Genomic DNA, 18,017 nt, shown 5'->3' with positions numbered 1-18,017 from the left:
AAAACGATGAAAGAAGAAGCCACGTGTTGTTGTTTTCCCCTCTGTGTAGGAGTTGGAGAAGTCCTTCAAGAGCAGGTAGAAAAGAGAGATCAATTTAAAAATTATATATATTCTTTTTTGGCAAAGTTTAGAAGAAAGAACTAAAGGTATATGTATACATTATTTCAGGATTATAGATGTGTCATCAAACACTGAAGGGAATTTGGAATTTTTAAGATAGTTGAAGTTCGAGTCAAGGGTTTAGAAAGACAGAAGAAAAAGGGATGAATCAAGGATGGATGCCATCATGAGATTTTCCAAAGGTCATGGTGAGTTTTTGAGGTGTAGCATTTAGGTACTTGAAACTTGAATTCAAATAACTTTTAAATCACCAGAAATTACAGTCACAAATTTCCAAGTTTCTCATTTTCAGAATGAGCTGTAAAAAATATCATAAACAAAAGAATAAATATATAGGTGTCTAGGCAGTCGATTTCAGTATCGATGCCCTGATAGAACTTATTGCTGAGATTATCTTCAACGTGTAACATTCACTACGTAAGTGTGGATTTCAAGTAATTTACCTAGGATAGGACACATAAAGAAATAGCAAATTCTTGTAAGATACAAATTATTTTTCTATTCAAATCATTATTCCTGTTGCAGTTATTCGCCTCACAGAATTTAGTCATGTCCCTGGTCCATGAATACTCATTTGTTGATGAAACTCACTTTACACTTCCATTGTACCCTCTTTCCCAAACAAGCAGCAACTTTCAACCCAAGAGAGTAAAACATTTTCAAGTGGCTTCATTATGGATGTTTTTATTTCATTGTTGTGTCTCTACCTGTCAAGTTGCCTTCCCACAAAATAGTTCCTGATTTTACAGTGTCCCAAAGAATTCATCCCACTTGTTGCCTCCTTCTTTTGCCTTTTATTTTCTTCCTTTCTGGTCCCTTCTTCCCCTTTCCTTCTCTGCTTTTTTTTTTTTTCTTTTTCTGTTATCACTGTTTCTCTCCACTTCACTTCTCCATCTCTGCTCCCTTCCTCCCTTAGTACATTATTACTTGACCTGAAACCCAATGCACAGAATTGTAAGTTTGATTCACATTTTATTTATCCTTTGGATATTTTTTTTTATTTTTTTTTTATTTATTTGAGACAGAGAGAATGAGAGAGAGAGAGAGAGCACATGAGAGGGGGGAGGGTCAGAGGGAGAAGCAGACTCTCTGCCGAGCAGGGAGCCTGATGTGGGACTCGATCCAGGGACTCCTGGATCATGACCTGAGCCGAAGGCAGTCGCTTAACCAACTGAGCCACCCAGGCGCCCTCCTTTGGATATTTTATTTTATTTTCTAAAGATTTATTTAGGGGGCGCCTGGGTGGCTCAGTCAGTTAAGCGTCTGCCTTCGGCTCAGATCATGATTCCAGGATCCTGGGATCGAGTCTCACTTCAGTCTCCCTGCTCAGTAGGGAGTCTGCCTCTCCCTCTCCTTCTCCCTCTGCTCCCTTCCCCACTCACGCTCTCTCTCTCGTACTTTGTCTCAAATAAATAAATAAAATCTTTTTTTTTTTTTTTTTGCCCATGCAAGACCTGGGGGAGGGGCAGAGGAAGAGGGAGAAAGAATCTCAAGCAGACTCCCGCTGAGCTTGGAACAGGATGTGGGGCTCCATCTCATGACCTTGAGATCATGACCTGAGCCGAAATCAAGAGTCAGACGCTTAACCAACTGAGCCACTCAGGCGCCCCTATCCTTTGGATATTTTAAATAACAATCCAAGGAGTCCCCCAGTATCGTGCTAAATTAATTTTCCATCTGTCACAAGAAAGGATTAATGCATGAAAGGGAACAAGAATTCTACCAAACTCATATGCTGCAAAATGCAGTAAGGATAATCTCTTTTTTCCTTAACCTTTACTTTTTTATTTTTTCCTTCAGTGTAACAAAAATTCAAGGTCTCTAAAGGCTTCAGTACAGAAAAAAAAAAAATGCTTCTGCTCAATAGTAAGTTAATATGGAACACAAACAGTAATTTTCCATTCTCTATTTTTAAAAACATCAAAATATTACAAAAGGAAAACATAGGTCTCTACTTTTAATACACTAGGAAAAAAAGACATTCACTATTAACCAGCTTTTTCTGAAAGTTTTTCTTTCTTTTTTAAAATAGTATTATTTATCCCTTACCATTGTCAGGGAATTAAGTTTTTGTTTATTAATAAAATAATACTGTTAACAGTATTTGATTCTTGACCGACAATCAAAAGACTGGAATACAATAAAATACCGCTGATAAAAATATATTTGCAATTTTTCATTTTTATTACATTCCTTTGTAATAATAATAAAAATACCCCCAAAAAACCTCTACAAAACAGAGTTAACAGAGATATCCAGCCAAGTGAATCTTTAAAAAAAAAATATTGGGCTTATGTATAAAATGGCCCAGAGGTGAAATAAAAAAGTTTTGACACTTTCAAAGTGTTCCCTTTTAAGGGCTTTCTTCTGATCACAGCTCAGTACTTGTTACGCTCTCCAAATGGAGGCCCTGTATCATTCCACAATGGGAGCCACCTTTGCGATCATTACTGACCCTAGGCCTGAAAGCATATCACACATGCCTTTCAATTTGCCTCTGTGGAATTTATGTAACTTCAAATTACACATTGAATGCCCAATGGACAAAACTGGCTTCCTAACTTTTAGTCACATAGTAACAATAACTGCCACCTTTTAAGCAACTATGATGCTTTCACTTGTATTATCTTGAATTCTAACAAAGACCCAATATGAGAAATAATTATCGTCTTCATTTTACAAATGAGAAAACTGAGAATCAGATAAAGAAACCAATGTCGTCGTCCAAATGCACACAATCAATAATTATCCCACATAAACTTTCTGTTCTGTTTGGCAAATAACAGTGTCCCGCAACATTGCAGTTTGCCAATGATTAGTGAATGGTGTTGTTTCATTTGGTTTCATTTGTTGTAGTAAGAGCATTTAACATGAAATCTGGCCTCTTGACATATTTTTAAGTGTACGATACAACAATAGGCACAATGTTGCACAGTAGACCTCTAGAACTTACTCTCTCCCCTAAACTGCATCTTAGGCAGCAGGATTGCTGTCTTCAACATGTCCCCCCCTCCCACAGGTTGGATATGCCTTAGGGGCTTGAAGAGTCATCCCTTTCAACTTTACAAATGATGAACAAAATGGTCCGAAATGGGGCTGGAAACTTTTTCTCTCCTTGCTCCTACCGACTCGCCTCTGAATGCCTCTCTCACCAGGCAAAAGACGTGTCAGGACACAAGCTATTCAACACATTTCCATGGCTTCTTCCCTGCGAAACTGCTGGAGATTTCACTGCTTCGGGACCATCTATCTTGCACGCGTCAGTCAGGTGTACGTTTTCTGTCCAGTTCAAAAGGAAGCAGCAGTACTTCCGCAGATGTATGACAGCATATGGTCAGGATTTAGATGAGTGAATACTTGCACCTGGAAATCAAATACCAGCACGGGCAACCCCCTCCCGCTTGCCCAGGGCAGCAGCTTCCTAACCGGGCAGGGAGAGAGAGCTGCCAGATCAAACGCAATCCAGATGTCTTCTCTGTCTCCTCCTCTTCCCACACAACCTTCCATTGTTTTCTTTGTCCTTTGGCAATATTTCTACATTTCTAAAGGAGTAAAAGAGCCCAGAAAATCGGAAGAAATATGTGTTTAAAGCCGCACAAACACACCACCCATGGCGCAGTTAAGGCATTTTTGAAAAAATAGTTGTTTCAGCTTTTTATTAAAAGGTTTGTTTTCATTCTCTTTTTCAAAAGCATCCGATTTTTGTAGTAATCCTTGGTCAAAGATTTAGAAGGAATCCTTAGCTTGATTTTCAGATTGCTCAGGCAACTTTTGTGAATGTGCCATTTTGGACGTCACTGGAGTCAATAATGACCCAGCCACCTGAATGGATTCTGATGTTTACATATTGCTAACTGTCCACTTATTGCATTTTACTCTGAAATCTAGTGTGTTGCTTGGGGTAGCTCTCTAGTGAAGGATCTTGTTTTATCTTTTCAAAACACTTGTGTGCTCCCCCCCCCGAGTCATACCTCTTTGTACCTTAATATCTCTATATATACTTCAGAGAGATAAAAAGGTAAAATATTATAAATGTGTTGAGAGCTTCTCATCACTCTGAAGCAGTAATTAATCATTCAAAATCTCTGATGTAAAGATAGCTTTATAAAACAGGGTTGGGGGGGTGGACTTCCCCGGGAAAAGGAGTAAATAAAACTTAAAACTAGCCAGTAAATGTGAACTCTTCAGAGCATAAATGAATAGCTGATGGCCCTACAGAAGGAGAAGGAAAAAGAGGAAGAGAGAGAAAGGAATGAAGGAAGGGAGGGAGGGAGGAGGAAGAAAGAAAACCTTGGCTTTATTAGTCCATGACTGCCCTTCACAGTATGTGGACATAATGCCCACTTAGAAGCAAACTTCAAGTAATGAAAGGTGGCAGCTTCTGGTGATTAATTTTTTTCCTACATGATCTACAAATGTGGCATTTGACTTAAAGTTATCAGGTAGAGTAGTCTGTCTAATTCGTACTCAATTATTCTGTTACTAGAAATAGGCCTTGTTCATATTAGCACCTTGCTCCTGTATTAACTGTTTAAATATTTGATTTTTATGACTTTCTGGTTAGTCAAGATTTAAGAAAGCTATCTATATTCTCAAAAAAAAAAACAGCCTGTTCTATTTATTTTGTAGAAAATCATTAAGAGGGCAAAGAAAATTAACAGAAAAACAAAACAAATTGTATCAACTTTGTATAAACATATTAGTAACCATTTTCTCCTGGATGTGGATGCATATGTAGCAGGGGGGAAGTTGGTGTCAGACCGACATAGATTGATTTCTCACCCCCTCCTTCACTAGCTGCACTCTTGGTCTCTCTGAGGCTTCATTTTGTCCTCAGTAAAACGGTAAAATGGATATAATAATTTTTGTGAAGGTTAAATCAAGCAGGAGAACACAGACAAAGCGGTTGGGTACTTGGTTCCCTCTTGTTAAATGTCATTTCTCCTTACTAATTTTTTTTCTTCAAAAGATTTGTTTCTTATAAATGATGGTTCCCCAAACTAAGAATTTTATTACAAAGCAGTTCCAAAGACAGCCCTGGAAACTCCAACCGGCAGCTGTTGTGCGATTTCAAAACGAAGAGAGGTTCTACTCCAGCTTCTTTCCCCACCTCGCTGAGCTGGAGGGGTATTGGGAAGAACTGAGCCTTGTTTTTATTTGTCATAGATTCTCTTTTCGTGAGATAGTTACCTAAATTAGCCCGTAAAATATACAGACAGCAAATGAACCAGAAATGCAATAATCCCCTGCCCAATCAGCCCTGAACTACTTCATGAGGTGGCGCTGAGACTGTAGCAGATTGATGTGTGTGAAAACAGTTGAAGTTCTTTGCAGGAAAGTATCCTTAGTGTCATTATTTATTACCAGTAGGAATGAAAATATCACCACTGCTCTCATTAACGAACTTTGTATTGAAGTCCACTTTAAACCTGTTTCTCAGATTTGTCCAGATATTGGAATTGTGGGGAAAGTTTCTTCTTTCCTTCTTTCTCTCTCTCTCTTTCTCTTTTTTAATACAATCAAACCAAAAAAAAACCCTATTAATGCTCCTATATCCAAAGGAAAAGAATCACAGGCGTGCGTGCGTGTTCACACACACACACACACACAGAGTCATATTAGTGGTATGCCCCATCAGGAAATCTTGAAATGATTGATATTTAAAGTATTATCATCTCAGGTGGAAGCTCCCATCAAGTACAAATTTATACAACAATTGCATTTTTTCCCTTCTCTTTCTTTTCCGAAAACCTGCTAGCCAGCTTTCTTTTTTCTCTATTCAGTGCCTTCCTCTGCTCTCCACCCCCCTTCATTACCCAGCCCCAATTGGTACACACACTCCCTCCTGCTCCACCCCCACCCCCATCTCTAATGGTGTGAAAATAGAAAAGCATCTGAGTATCCGGGCAGCCTATCAGTTTGCTAAGGTTCATTTTAGCTAATCCAGACATCCCGCACAGCAGGGGGAAAACTGCTGTATCTAGTGAAACAAGAGCATGAATAATTAAAACTCTGTTATTAATGAACTTCTAGTCGTTATGTAAATGAAACTGATTTCAAGTCTAATTTGTCAGCCTGAATTCTTTTTCTGTTCTCCCTTTGTCTAGGACAAGAACTCATCATAATGGACTTGATAATAAAACACTAGTAGACATGCTGTGTGCAGTGCCCATCTGAGTTAGAGCTTTTAGCGTGGTTAATTGATACAGTTACTCCAGAACAAGTCTATAAGGCATTTTGTATGGCTCTAAGTTTTAAAAGCCGCTCTTTTTCCCTTTGACAGGGCTGCCTATTCTTCGCACATACCTCATTATCATTTACCTTTACACGAGGGGTGGCATATAATTACTGCCTAGTAAATAGTTTCTTTTGCAATATCCATGATGTTCAAAGACAGCAGAGTTCAAAAAGGTCCAGGGGAAGGGAAGTCTGTAGTCTTCTGAGAATAACAAATAGCCACCAGGGAGAGAAAATAAAAGGAAAGAAAAAGGAATACTTGACAAAGCGCGAGATCACTAAGTACCAGTGGCGCAGTGTTCCACCATCAAGTGTCACTCATGCTATTTGGGGCATTGTCCAAGTGATACCCCAATGTCTGTGGCTACATATTTCAGCTGCACTGTTTAGGTCCACTGTATTGTTCGTGAAATTGTTCACTATTAGGGTGACAGCTTCAAATTCTACAATCTAACTTCCTAGAGTTACAAATATTTTACACAACATAAAAGCAATCATTCTTTCAACAGAAAGCAACTTGGCAGTGTCGACTCATTGGGAATTTACTGAGCTGGAATCCGTACGTTCGAATTTGGAAAATGCTTCTATACTCTTGTGAGGGAAATGTGTAAGTTAGATATCAGAATTAGTAGTTTGGACATTTGGCACCTGAGTTTATTTCTATAAGACACTGTGTAAGTAAGATAACAGAAATTAACTCCTATTTTGTGTATCTGTTACGTTAAAATAATTAATTTTGCTCCATATTTAGAAGGAGGGAAAAACTCAGAAAATTTCATTCAGAAAAATCCTAAATCTTTTAAGCTGCAGGTGCTAACTACTACCATGATTCTTGCTAATCCAGTAGATTTGTCATTAATGGAATCATAGTGCACAAGAATATTAAAAACTAAAAATCTTCTTTAGGTCCCCCAAATATTGATGTACCAGCTCCTAGGGAGATTTGCATCCCTACATCAACATCTGCAGCTCTTTTGCATCACTGAAATTAGAGAAGTGTTGCAGGCATTGTTTACTTCTGCTATCTTTTGTTATTTTGTAACATTGCTTTGTTTATAGTACCAAAGAATAAATATTATCCTAATCATTTTTGTCCAAACAAAGTAAAAATGGACATCTCAGCATCTGCCCAAATGATATAATCAATCCTTCAGGAATCAGAGACTCACAACACGCATTTTCAGTCACCTAAAATATGCCAGACACGGGGTTAAGCAATGGAAACAAAAATATGAAAAGGGAACAATTGTTTTCAAAAAGGGGGAGAAAAGTCAGTTAACCAATATTTATTACTTGTGAAAGGTATTATATATATATATATATATATAGCATACATGTATGGTATGTATACATATGTATACATATGAATATATAGTGTACAAAGAATGTGTAAATTGTCACAGACCCCGAAAGTAATTTAATTTGCCAGGAAGCCAGGAGACACAGTGCTTCAGAGAATATTGTCCTCTCTACTTCGTCTAGTGACAAAATTTTATCTAGCCCAAGCCACTGTCAGTGTCGTCAAATGCAAGGTCTGGTTTCATTTGATTCCTTTTCTTCTAGATGCATTATGTAACAATGTATGCCTCAATTTCCCAGCCAGGAAAAGGCATACAGTCATTCCAAAACCCATCTGATTTTCACGATGTCAAAGTATAAGTCGAAGGTATAGGTTAAATAAATTCAGTCCCCTGCTATTTCACGGGGACGTGACTCGACCCGTGGCATCACAACAGGGATGGCACAATTTAAGGTCTGATGGTGCCCCGCTCCAGCATGCTCAAGGGACTGTGCCACAACTTAGAGCAGGCCTGCCTGGGAGAGGTCTCGTTCCCATGGTGCCAGTGCCAGACCTTGCTAAAGCCACCGCTCGCTCTCAAGTTTTGATTAACCCTGGAATTCCTCTGAGCCCATCTAAACCTAAACGAGTACCTACACGAAAAGACAAAAGCAACCCAGTGATAAGTACAAGATGTGTGATGACATGCAACATAGGATAGCGCACACACGTACACGCAGGCACACACACGTACCTGCCTACTTCCGATGGGTAATACGGGTCAGGGGGCTAACAACTCTATTCATCCCTCGCCGACTCCAGAAGTCATAAAAATACGTAATCTGGAATTAAAGTCAATTAAACTACATTGCTTCTTCGGAAAGTGAAAAGGAAAACACACATAAGTAATAGAAATCAATTATTGTATATTCCCAGGCCTATTCTTATAAGCTGGAGAGGTAATCAATCACTCTAGAGATTTCTACAAGGTAATTACTGTTTATTCTTTAATGATACTACCGTCTTCCTCTTCTTCCTTCACACCAGCCCCCTGCAGCTGCCCCCTCACAGAAAGCAAATAAGCGGCAGTTTAAAAAAAAAAAAAAAAAAAAAAGGCTGAAAGAAAGTTGGTGTTCTGCATAATGTGGACAATAAGCCTGCTGACCTTCATCCCTCTCTGTGACCTGAGGCTACAATACTTTATGGCCCATGCTGCATGTACACATCATAACTGCTTTTTAGTAATAAATGTGGCCATGGCTTTGAGAGAACACTGCTGCATGGGGGGAATTAGTGGGAAATATCCTTCTTGTGGATGTCTAGTCACTCCAAAGAATGAAATGTGAAAATAATAAGCAGCTGAATAAGAACGTGGACCAATTAAGAATTTAAAACAACTAGCATCCAACTAAGAATATTCCCCCCTCTTTAAAAAGAAGGGGAGAAAAATAAAGAGTAAAAATAAATGCTTCTCCTATTATCCAGAGCCAAAAGCACTAACCAAGAGATTTCACAGCACTTCAGTCAGAGCTAGGCTAATGAATATAAGTTACCTTAGCTGGTTTTAGCTGACTTTGAAATTAAAAGTTCCAAACCCTTGCATGCAGGGAGAGCTGGATTTGAGCAAAATGGACTTAATAAACTCCATTGTGCGGTTAGATCCCTAGTGAGATTTCCTGCCCATCCATGACCAATCGGTATTATTTTTCAGTGACTGGTACTTTTGTGAGCAAGATTGGGATTTCTGGGAGTGATTAGCACTTTTCACCATTGATTGACAGGTTCAAACAGAAATGAGACAATAGGAGGAGTCATTAGGAATTCAAATGTAAGGTTAGTGTTTGCAGGCTTTGCGATTGATTTTAATAGAAAAAAAAAAAACCTGTATATAAGGAAAGGAATTAATGTTTAAAATGTTAACTTAGGAAGTATAAATCAATCTCTTCAATTTCAAAAAAAATCAGAATTGAAATTAATCAAAACTTATAAGAAGATGAAATAGCAGTGTTTTAGGCATTCTTTCCAGAAAATTTCTAATATCGGCCATGGATATATTTAGTTTTTGCTTTGGATATTTAGGACCCAAAGATGTAAAATCTTAGAGACATCCTCAGTAGCAAAGATTTAGATTTGGTTTTCTCATAGATGGAAAATCTTGTAGAAAAAAATAAAAATTGTTTTGCTAAGAAAAGAAATATGATGAAACTTTCCATTATATCCAGGGAAGATTCCTTAGGGAAATAATTACGGTGAATGATTCTAGCATTGACCAGTAATTGATAATTGGCCACAAATAATTAGGGTAGAATATCTTTACTGGTGTAAATTATGCTAATAGCTCAGCCTTGTCCCTAGGTGCTGATGTTGGTTTCTTATAAGTAATTTTGTTTTAAATTCACATTATAAATTTAGCATACTATACTTGAAAATTTAATCTTGTTTGGCATCAAAGCAAAGGCAGATAATACAGAATTAAGCAAGCCTAATCAAAGAAGAAAAATAAGATGCACACCATTTTTCAGGATGTTTTGCTAAGGGTTGACTTCTCGTGAGAAAAGAAGTTTTCTATGACAAAAATGCACACGAACTGTGTTTTTAAAAAAGCAAAACCAAAGCGGAGCAAACTCTGTGACTTGGAGTCATCTCACAAATTTGGATAGAAGCATTTCCAATACCTCATAAGTTGTTAATATTTAAAGGACGATGGCATAAATCCAATACCCGGTGAACAAAATAATCACTGCATCAGATTTTTATGCATATCCTGTGTGCAGCTCAGCATTCAACCTGCATTTTTTGAATATGTTGTGACTAATTTATGCCAAGTTTTCATCAACCTAGCATTTTTCATTTTTCAATTGACATACAAAGTTCTGTAATTTGTGTGCTCAGTATGTTAATATACTGAGATAGTAAGAGAAAATTCAATGCATCACGATAACAAAAATAAACTGTCAGGGAACCTCGGTAGAAGTGAGAGGTCAAGAAAACAAGCACAATCCAGGGAGTGGCTAGTGTTAGGATGTGTGCGGGTCATTAATAACGCACACTTCCATATCACGAGATGATTTTGGTCATTCTTTTTTAACCAACTCACTCACCATCTGCTCTTCAAATTCCCTCCAAACGTTCAGGGCATGCTCTATAAATAAGTGGTTTTCACACTTTGCTGCAAATTGGAATCACCTGCCGATCTTTAAAAAAATGCAGAGGCGTGGCTCCTACCCCACACACTCTGATTTCTTGGTGTGGGGCGCAACGTAAGCATCAAGGGATTTCTCTAAGCTCTCCAGGAGATTCTAACATGCAGCCAAATTTGGGAAACACAGCTCTCAAGGGTTTCTGCCTCAGTTTTCTCTAATTTGGTCCAAAGAGACACCGATGCCTTCTCTTATACATGGTTAAAAAAAAATGCTTCTCCATCTTGCTGTTGATTTCAGGCACACAGCTCCTTGATCTGCTGTCTTTTGAGAAGGATCACATCACAGTGCTCCATGCTTCTGGCAAACTCACTTACAGCCTCTCATCTGCTCTCAACTTCTTTCTTATTTTCCCTTTATACTCTTTCATCCCCCAAACTACTACAGATCAACTGTGATCCTTCTGAGTTTTCAGTTCTTATCCAATTTCCTATCTTTAGCTATCTTTGGTATCTCATTGCCAGTTTAAGCACGAAAACATTTCCTTTTCAGCGTTACCCATTTCTTTCTCGTTATCTGAAAACCCACAGGCAGGCTCTACTCCTTTCTTCAATCTTCACCCAAGACCGAAGTTAAGACTCTTCGTGATTTCTTATCTCATTAGAGTGGACTTCTCTGTTTCAGACTGCAGTTTTCTGTCTGTCTCGTCCCAAAATGCTCATTGTTTTCCTGTACAAAACGCTACTGTCAGACTTCTTGTTATTTCTTTGCTCATTTTGAACACCTCGTCAGTGTGTTTCTTAAACACATCCTATCCAATTGTCTCCCTATTCTCTTTCCCAGAGCCTCCTTTGGTTCCAAGCGAACCTCAGAATTATAGATCTGGAGGAGCGTCTGCCTTGGGAATTGATAGCGATACTTCCTAAATGCTTGTATACCAAATGGATGCATGCAGAGGACTGTTCCACGATGGGGATGACCAAGAGCCTCTCTAGATTTCCTAGAATTACTGTAATCCTTAGAAACACAATTGTTCCTCACCCCTGTTCTTCTTCCTTTCCTCAACTCATTCCATCCAGACTCCCACTGGTAACACTGAGTCAGGATCATCCAAAGGGCCACGAAGGAATACATCGAACTGAGAGTTATATACATCTACGTCTGGGCGAGGGGACTTAGCACGAAGCTGTAGCAAACCAGCCTCTGTAGCCACACTGTTCTGTCTCCAGCTTCAGGATGTTTCCCATGGCCAAAAATGCCCTAAGTTGTCTCTGACTTCAAAGCATTCAGCAAACAATGGCAAGGCAGAGCCACCAGAAACTGACTCCTGATTTCCATGACAAATATGGTAATGCTGTATTCGCTAGTGGAGACACTTTCTGTGTTGCTGTGTGGGCATATACAGCAACACAAACTGGAGTAGAATGGAACCTGTCCCCTATTAGCAGAGGCACCCCAAAAGAATGGAGAGACCAGTAATCAGCGCAGCTGGTGTAATACTGAATTGTTTTAAAACCAACCCATAATTGATGCCAAATAAAAGCACTGTGCACCCATTAAAATATGGCATGATTGAAGAAATAAAGTGCATTTGGATCCTTAATATATATATATATATATATATGTACATCTATGTCTGTGTTCTATTCTCTGTCAGATTATGCAGATTATACACTTACATAAAAAACTGTAGAAGGAAGGGATGTCCTTTGCCTTCCACCTAAGGGCCTGTTTCCGACTTGAACTGAGCTTTGTAAAACCCATCGTTATCCCTCTTTCTGTCCCCCACCGCTGCCACCCACCATTTCCTGTCTCATCAGCTCCTACACTCAGCTTCTTCCTGGCCTCCCTCTGCCCGTTCTTGTCTCCATTACCCTCTTTCAAGTTCTGCATTCTCATTTAGCAGGTCACCACTACCTCGTATCTCTCAACTCCCTCCTGTAAATTTACTTCTTGCCATGACATTTTTCTATGACAGCTTTTCAAAGAAGTCTTCTTTCAGAGGAAAAGAAACAACTTTCTTAAGTCAAAGAATCTATACCAGTGAGAAGAAACCTATCTTCTTTCTGGATGCACTTCGTTTCAAAGTTATTCACTGCACGCGTGTCACGTGATTATGAATGTCAATGCCGGATGTAGAAACAAACTCAAAGTAACACTCAAGAATAATAATGGTTCAAGAATCAATAAGCAAGATTCAGTTATCACAAAATCACAGAATGGGTTTTTTAAAAAGTGAGTTAAATGATTAATATGATTATTTTTAACTTGTTAATTTTAAAGGGAGTCATTAGCATGTAGAGTTGGGTATTAATAGAAGTGTGGTTTCTCTGAGTTTGGATTTGGGAAGCGGATAGATTGGTTTCAAATCCCGACTTCACTTGTGACTTCAGCAAGCAATTTAACCCCTCATGGTCTGTTTCCTCATTAGTAACATAGAGGTGTAAGTTTTATCTCATTTGGAGGATATTTCCGAAATCTAAGTGAGAGAATATCTGTTAACCACATTGCAGGGCTGGGACATGGGAGGAGCTCTGTAATGGTTGTTGTTGTGCCTTAGTTGTTACTTAGGTGTTACTGTTGATGTGCCTTAGTACACCTATTACCAAGTATCTAGGTGTTTTTCCTATTTCTTGAGCAACTGTGATATGATTCTTTTTCAGACCATCCCTGATCCATCCCTGGCTTTTAACGTATCAACACATAAATTTTATACTTTCTTATCAATACCTCAGCATTATTCAGTATTAGGTATAGTTGGCCCATTTTTCATTTAAGAAAATTTTAAATGGAAAACATTAATACTCCATGTGCTTTTAATATAGTATATCTGTTATCAGCCTCCATAGCCACTAGATGTCAATACAATGTTTATCTTGGAAGTTTAATAAAGACTCATTAGTATCCTATTTAATGATTAAGTAATGTATTTCTTTTGCAAGATATGTTAATATTGAAGGGTTTCAGAACATTTCACTGTCATATTTATGGAAATCACTCCACCAACAAATGAAATGCTTCACCTCATCCAGTTGTAAATAGTTGTTGAATAGAAAGAGTTTTAAGCCTGAATCACATGAAAATTGCTAAGAAAAATGTATATAGGCAGAATATAATTGCCCTAATTGGATGTTCTCCAGGTACTTTACTTGCAGCAACACAAGGAGATCTTTATTTTTCATAACTGGATAAGACCTACATTTTATATTGCATTTTAAAGGCAGCTTCTTAACTTTTCATAGTTAAAATAGTAATTCTGAGAGCAGAAATAATCTAAGGTATTTCTACAATCATGTCCTTCAGGATATTGGCTCTTTTACTATTTGGCTAAAGATCATTTAAATTCCTGTCAAAACTCAGCTTTGGAAGCCTTGAGTATTTACTCTTCAATCTTTAACCCTCAAATTATAGTCAATAACTTTTTCCTGAACATACTAAATAACTATTATTTTTGAAGCCTCTTCCTGACGTAGAGAAATGTAATTCAAATCTCCTTTCCTTTGACATTAGAGTGTCATGACTTATATGTAAATTAGAAAAGGATCTCAAAACAAACAAAAAATAAAAATTGGATAAACAAAGAAGAAAAGAAACCATATTATTTTTATCTGGGAAAATTATTAGATGTCTTTTTTTTCCCCTCAACTTTCCATGTTTTTTCTTTCAATATGTCATATAACCTATCTGCTCATTTTAGAAAAAAAAAAAAGCTAACAAAAACTTGGAAAATCTATTAACCTAAGACAAATTTTGAGTCTAATCTTTAGTCTCAATATTTCTTGTTGTGTGTCCTGGTAGTTTCCTACATTGCTAACCCCCAACCCTAAACAAAATTGTACTGTAATAACATTTTAGGACAGGAAATGAAATTTTAGGACAATATTAGGAAGCTTTCATTTTTCTTTGCCTGTCTTTCCCCATCCACACTGCAAGTTGGCAATATTTTACTAAGATTATAATTAACATAATAAATACTTTAGGAAGAAAGAGAGAGTAAAAACAGTAGGGAGGGAGGAAAGAAGGGAAATGAGGCCAAGGGGGTCCATCTGAGACCACTCATTAACTTCCCAGCCATTTTATGAAAATCCTCTTTACGATGAGGAGCCCAGTGCATGTGTTATGTGATCACTGTAGGCAGAGCAGACACAGGGAGAGTGGAGAAGGAGAAAATGGGGATGTGGAGCATGCGAGGAGTGGCAGAGGGAATGGCATGGTGGGCAAGAAAGATTTGTGGAGGTTCAGAATGCTCAATTGACCTATCTAATTGCCCCAGAGTATGGACGGCGATCCAAAAGGCAAGAACAAAAAATGGTACCCCACTTTCAAGGGAGGCACTAGCCCGTTGTTGTCCACCATGGTAGGTACTAGGTACATGAGCCTATGGAGCACTTGGAATGTGGCTAGTTGAACTGAGATGTACCGTAAGTATAGAATACACACCAGTGTTCAAAGACATGGTATGGAAAAAAGAATAGGAACTATCTCATTAATATTTTTGTATTAATTATTCATTGAAATACAATTTTGGATCTATGTGGATAAATAAAATGTAATAGTAAAATTAATTTCACTTCTTCTTTTTTTATTTTTTAAATGTGGCTCCCAGAAGATTTAAAATTACGTATGTGGTTTGCACTGTATTTCCACTGGACAGCACCGCACTACACCATGCAGGAAGGCCTTGCTAACAGATAGCAAAAATGGTTCTATGACCTTTATACCATCACCCACCCCCACCTTAACATTGTAAGATTAATTAGAAAGCAAAAAATGCTTTGTAAAGGAAAGACAGAGGCCTGTCAGGAGTAGCACTGTGGCATCTTCCTTCCATTGAGTGAGGGCTGTGCTTTCTCCCCACTTCAAGTCAAGCAAAGAACTTCAGAAAACAAACCATTTGTTTAGATCTCCTCCTGAAGAGGAGACAGACACCTCTCTCTAGTGTTGCTGAAACGCTTAGGCAACTCTCCCCCCTGGTACGTGGAACTGAAGGTGGTAAGAGGGCTCTGGGAAAAACCACCCAGGCTTCTTAGTTTGATGACGTAGTGATGGGAGGAGAAGGGAGAGCGAGGAGGTAGAAGGAAGAGGCTAGGTCTCCTGTCCCTTGTGGAGGTCCTGGCGTGGGCAGGCTTGAGCTGGGGAAGAGAAAGGAGCTTTGAATTGGATGTGAAAGAAACATTTTGGCTTGCGCAGAACTGTACTTTTTACTAGCTGAAAGTGACATGTCTAATCCATGTAAAAGCAAAAAACTATGGAATATGTCTGAGTTCTGAAGCAGGTAAAGATCTACTACATTTCTTGTCTGTCTCCCCTACTAGAATTTAAGCTCTGAGAAGGCAGGGTTACTGTGTCTGTTTTGTTTTATTTCCACTTGCATAATCTAAGGGGCCTAAAATAGTATTTGATCACATAGTAGATAGGCAATAAATAGTTTAAATGGATGAATAAATGAATCTGACATAATATGCTTAAAGACAGTAATTGGAGAGAAAATGTTTCCTTTTGTACCTATAGAGTCTTGCACATTCAATAAACTTGACACTTGTGTTAAGAAAAGCATGCCTATGCCATTTAATGAGCATGAAGTGGCTATTGGATAAGGGTAGGGATTGCTGGTCAGTTCAGCAAATGCAGTCCATTTTAGAAATTATAGAGTACAGTTAAATCACTGTGTGATGCTCTACTATCAAGAACTCTTTTAAATTTTCCTTACCAACAGTCTCACATTAAGGCTTGTGGTGCTTAAAATATTTCCAGTGTTTTAAAGTTATTGAACTTCTTTCAGTCAGTAAGATCCTTAGTGAAATTCCTTCCATCATTCATGGCCAATTACCTTTGTTTTTTCAATTACTGGTCATTTTGTTTGAGATTGAGTTTTGAGTATGATGAACACTTTTCATCATTATTTTATGTAGATTCAAGTAACAGTGAGAAAGATTGTAACTTTGACAAAGACAGATGCTGCCACCTGCACGGTTCCTAATCATCTCTAACAAAACACCTTGTTAGGTGGCATGTGATTGCTGCACTGAGGACCCGGGGCTTCAAACCAATCAGAGTAGGGGTGCTGGGTTCTTAGGTTTCTAAGACTTTAGTGTTCTATTTCTTTAGTTTTTTAGAACTCACTGACATCAGTGTTGTACTTCAAAGTCAATAAGGATATGATAAAATGTTAAACTTCTGTTTGAAAAAAGTTTGTGCCTGAAGAGTTTTGAAAAATATACTTACGTGCATAAAAATATACTCATGTCATATTCATGGCTATTATATTTCAAAGTATGTCTAAGATGGTTATGATTGTTTTACCTGGGTATGGGAACTTAGCTAAAAAATATGTGTGCATAATCAGCCCCTCCCCCGAGCACAGGTCGACCATCACGGTTTCCATGACTATGGTCCACGTCCTGACATCTCTTTCTCTTTCTTCATCACCTAATATTTTTGTTGAAAGGTAACAACTAGAATTTAAGTGATAAATATGTGATGTTTCTCCAAAGATTTTAAAAGCATTTATGCATATTTTAGAATATTTTATGAAAGGGAATTAGGAATCTCTATTTTTCTATTTATTGAAATAAAAATTTGGCCAATTTTAGTCTAATTGCCATCCTTTCGTGGACTGTGGGAAAAGAATGTTGTGATCTTTAATAATTCTGGAAATGATTTCATCTTTCTTAAGGAGAAAAACCACAGGGAGCTGTCACGCTAGAAAGGATAATCTATGAGAGGAGATGGGCAGAGATGTATAAAAGACCAGAACAGCAGTAAGGGGTAGAGACTGGGGCAAGGAGATCAAATGAATAGAAGAGGAAACAAGTGTAGGGATATCAAATTGTTGTCAATTCAAGCATCAGCTTGCATTAAGAGTGGCTTTCCTGGAGCAGGTTGTTTTGAAAAATTTTAAGACTATTACAAGCTGTGTAGGGAAGAGAGTCTTGATCACAGTCTAGGAAGGGGGAGTTGGGTCACAAAAGCCATGTACTTCCAGACTCACCACCGGTGTCAGAGAATCCTAGCTATGTCGACGTTGGAGAACTAGTTCCAAATGTACTTTGTTCACTGAGAAAAGAAAAGTCTTCCCACTAGGCATTTAAATTTAAAACAAATCTATGGTTAGAAAGAACATAAACCAAAAAAGATGAAGAAGGAGGAGGAGGGAAAAGGGGGGAAGGAGGAGGAGAAAGAGAGGAAGAGGAAGAGGAAGAAAAAAGTTCTCTCAACTACTGAGAGAACTTGAAGAGATG

At 38.1% G+C, this 18,017-nt stretch overlaps 1 pseudogene; it reads left to right on the top strand.

Moving 5' to 3' along the window:
• Positions 1-11,893: 11,893 nt before the first annotated feature.
• Positions 11,894-12,255, top strand: LOC112824103 (cytochrome c oxidase subunit 7B, mitochondrial pseudogene; annotated as a pseudogene).
• Positions 12,256-18,017: the final 5,762 nt, after the last annotated feature.

This window comes from Callorhinus ursinus, unplaced genomic scaffold, assembly GCF_003265705.2.
Source record: "Callorhinus ursinus isolate GAN/ISIS: 27379988/994484 unplaced genomic scaffold, GSC_fseal_2.0 scaffold9, whole genome shotgun sequence".
NCBI lineage: Eukaryota > Metazoa > Chordata > Mammalia > Carnivora > Otariidae > Callorhinus > Callorhinus ursinus.
Note: the sequence above shows the minus strand (reverse complement) of the source record. Positions and strands in the feature narration are given on the sequence as shown.